This window comes from Pleurodeles waltl, chromosome 1_2, assembly GCF_031143425.1.
Source record: "Pleurodeles waltl isolate 20211129_DDA chromosome 1_2, aPleWal1.hap1.20221129, whole genome shotgun sequence".
NCBI lineage: Eukaryota > Metazoa > Chordata > Amphibia > Caudata > Salamandridae > Pleurodeles > Pleurodeles waltl.
The window spans coordinates 615,722,264-615,726,712 of NC_090437.1; positions in this window are offsets into that span (position 1 = coordinate 615,722,264).

Below are 4,449 nucleotides of genomic sequence, written 5' to 3' on the forward strand. Positions count from 1 at the left end.
ATTGTTTATTCACCTGCAGTGCTGCAGAGAGCCTGGTGCTGTTCAGACCAGGAACTCTGCTGAATAAAACATGCTCACAATATATATGTTCAAGACACCAATGGTTGTAATTGAGACAGAGGAGTCAAGAAACAAAAATATCGTAGTGGGTACAAACATCCTTGAAAGGATGTGGCTATACATTTTCCTGACAGATTTACCACTTTTGGACTTCTTCATTTTAACCTTCTCATCTTTTCCTCCTTAGTTTCAAATATAAATCAGAAAAGGCCTAATCAGAGCATTTCCACTGAAAAAACACATAACTCAGCAGAATTTCCTGCAGACTTCTGCTGTCCTCTCCTGTAAAGGAACACGCCTTGAGCTATTACAAGATAGGAAAGACTGACACTATCCAGCTGTTCCTGAGAACATTTGGTGGTTAGCAGTATATGAACAGATAAGCATTTCTCAGAAATAGTACAATACATGGACGGGCCAACTAGTGAACAGGAATAAATTAAACTTGGCTGGCACAGATTAAATGAGAACTGCATGAAACATAGAAATTAAACGTTCTCAATCATTCCTTTTTAACTAATATTCAATCATTTGTTAGACTTCAATCTATTTCTATTTTAATCATAGCATATAGTTCATTACAATTATCAACTTGATGTATTGCCCCTGGTCTTGCCGTCATGCCCTTAGTAATTTGAGGGCAACATATAACCATATATGCTAACAAACAAGTCAGTAACAAATTCACTAATAGACAACTCCAACTAGTAGGCCAAGTATTGTTAATGCCCTATAAAGCAGGACTGTCCACCATGACCCCCATGAACCAAACAACAGTCCTATTTTATCCCAGTTTGTTTAATGCATTAGAGCATGTACTTCTTGCCCTATGTGAAGCACATTTTCTCTAGTCGTATAGACACTAGGTGCATAGTGAGGAATTAAGGCTCAGCATTGCAGTATTCAGTTTCCACAATCTTGCAGACACCACCCTTTTCTGCTTACACCATGCCTAAAACCATACAAATTTGTAAAGTTACTAAACATAGTGCAGCTACCACTACTGTTAGATTAGCTATTTCTACTAATGTTTCATTTATTGTTGCCTCCTGCAATCGGCCCATGCTCCTGATCTCAAAAGATTTAAAAGATATCCCAACTCAAGGTATAAAGAAACCCTTTGCAAGGTCAGATAGTCTTTTCCCCACTGAATCTTCTTGGTTTTTTTCCCTTTTTCCCTTCACTCATTTAAAATTCACCATCAGATACTTTTTACTGACTCTACTGTGATGCATGACATAGGGAAATACAATGCCAAGTCAGCAAGTACCTGGCCAATTTAAAGGTATCCAGATAAAGGCTTTCACTCCACATATTCAATAGCTTCTGTCCCCTAAATGTAAAGATACACTAGGACATGAACTAATGGTAAGTGAAAATGTAGCATTACATAAACTGTCCCCCAATGTGACAGACTTTTGTATTGTTTGTAATTTGTTGGCATGCATGCCTAATTTTCCTACAGTGTTAGATGATAACATAAGATATGGAATACTGGTGTCTTCTATTTCTGAGTTATTCAGCTTTATAAGGCAATCTAGATCTCATAGACATGGTAGTAACATTTAGTAAGTCTCTGTATGGTGAATCCTCCACTGTATTATTAACTGGCCTCTGTGAATAATTACCACAACCAGGTGTAATGAACTTTTCTCAATATAGGTTTTGTAAGTGAGTTCATTTGCTTCTTGGAACTAAAGAATTAGCCATTTTATACGTAATAAAGCATGAATCATTATATAACAAAGGAACATGCAAGAAAGGCATTTCATTTTCTACAGTTAAAGGGAGTTTCAAACACATCCAGCAGTCTGAAGCATTCCTTTTCTTGATATAAGCATTCATAGTCTGTATAGCAATATTGTCTTAATATTCCTCATGGTGATGATCATAGAAATCTTGTAATATGGGAAATGATGTAGGCAATATATAGGGCATTAATATTTCTTAGATGAAAATGGCACAGATTATTAAGCAACACATCAAAAATGCTAATATCATATTATGAGCAGGTTTAACAGAAATGTTCCTTTTTAGTTCTTTCATCTTCTCTTTTCTTTCTCCATCTATTCTTTCTCAAAAACATGTATGTTGGACCTGGCTTTTTGACAGGGACATCCCCAAACTTTTTGCCTCCTTCCTCCTATTTTTTTTGACCTGTTGTTGTTGGCTTTTGACCTCTGGGCACTTTACCACTGCTAACCAGTGCTAAAGTGCATATGCTCTCTGGGTAAATTGTACTACTGATTGGTTTATCCATGATTGACTATTTAATTTACTTGTAAGTCCCTGGTAGAGTGCACTACATGTGCCTAGGGCAGGTAGATTAAATGCTACTAGTGGGCCTGCAGCACTGGTTGTGCCACCCACCTCAGTAGCCCCTTAACCCTGTCTCAGGCCTGCCATTGCAAGGCCTGTTTGTGCAGTTTCACTGCCACTTCGACTTGGCATTTAAAAGTACTTGCCAAGCCTAGAACTCCCCTTTTACTACATATAAGTCATCCCTAATGTGTGCCCTAGGTAACCCCTAGAGCAGGGTGCTGTGTAGGTAAAAGGCAGGACATGTACCTGTGTAGTTATATGTCCTGGTAGTGTGAAACTCCTAAATTCGTTTTTACACTACTGTGAGGCCTGCTCCTTTCATAGGCTAACATTGGGGCTGCCCTCATACACTGTTGAAGTGGCAGCTGCTGATCTGAAAGGAGCAGGAAGGTCATATTTAGTATGGCCAGAATGGTAATACAAAATCCTGCTGACTGGTGAAGTCGGATTTAATATTACTATTCTAGAAATGCCACTTTTAGAAAGTGAGCATTTCTTTGCACTAAAATCTTGTTGTGCCCTTCAATCCACGTCTGGCTAGGTTTAGTTGACAGCTCCTTGTGCATTCACTCAGACACACCCCAAACACAGGGTACTCAGCCTCACTTGCATACATCTGCATTTTGAATGGGTCTTCCTGGGCTGGGAGGGTGGAGGGCCTGCCCTCACACAAAGGACTGCCACACCCCCTACTGGGACTCTGGCAGACAGGATTGAGCTGAAAGGGAACTTGGTGCATTTCTTAGAGACTCTTTGAAGTCACCCCCACTTCAAAGGCACAACTTAGTATAAAACAGGGCCTCTGCCCTACCTCATCAGACACTTGCTGGAGAAGAAACCTGAACCAGAAACTACATCCTGCCAAGAAGAACTGCCTGGCTGCTCAAAGGACTCACCTTTCTGCTTTTCTACAAAGGACTGCTGCCTTGCTGTTGGCCTGCTGCCTTGCTGAACTCTTGCCTGGCTGTAAAAGTGCTCTCCAAGGGCTTGGATAGAGCTTGCCTCCTGTTCCCTGAAGTCTCAGGACCAAAAAGACTTCACTCTTCCTCTTGGACGCTCCGTGCGCCGAACTTTTCGACGCACAGCTTGTTCCGCGGCAAGAAAAACGCCGCACACCGACGCTGATCAACGCGACGCCTTCGGGACGACCGAAACTTTGACGCACGGCCTCGCAAGGACAACGCCGCCCGACTTCCCGGGAGAAATCGACGCGACGCCTGCCGTGAGATCAAAACTTTGACGCACGGCCTCGCAAGGACAACGCCGCCCGACTCCGCAGGAGAAATCGACGCGACGCCTGCTGTGAGATCAAAACTTTGATGCACGGCCTCGCAAGGACAACGCCGCCCGACTCTGCAGGAGAAATCGACGCGGCGCCTGCCGTGAGATCAAAACTTTGACGCACGGCCTCGCAAGGACAACGCCGCCCGACTCCGCAGGAGAAATCGACGCGACGCCTGCCGTGAGATCGAAACTTCGACGCGCAGCCCCGCAGAACGACGCGCAGCCGGAAAACAAGCAGGAAAGTCCACGCACAGACCCGGGACATCTGGTAATCCCCGCGACCCACAGAAAGAGACTGTCCGCGCGCCGGAAAACGACGCCCGACTTCCCCGCGTGGAAAATAACGACGCAAGTCCGTGTGTGCTGGGGAGAAATCGACGCACACACCCTTTTTCCACGCACCTCTTCCTTTGTGGCCCTCTGAGGAGATTTTCCACCAGAAACCAGGTACTTTGTGTTTGAAAGAGACTCTGTTTACTTTCTAAAGACTTAAGACACTTTGGGGGTGATTCTAACCCCGGCGGTCTTAGACCGCCGGGGCCAGGGTCGGCGGGAGCACCGCCGACAGACCGGCGGTGCCCCGCAGGGCATTCTGACCGCGGCGCTTTGGCCGCGGTCAGTGCAGGAAAACCGGCGGTCTCCCGCCGGTTTTCCGCTGCCCCTTGGAATCCTCCAAGGCGGAGAAACTTGCTGCGCCGCCGAGGGGATTCCGACCCCCCCTACCGCCATCCAGTTCCCAGCGGTCCGCCCGCCGGGAACCGGATGGCGGTAGGGGGGGTCGCG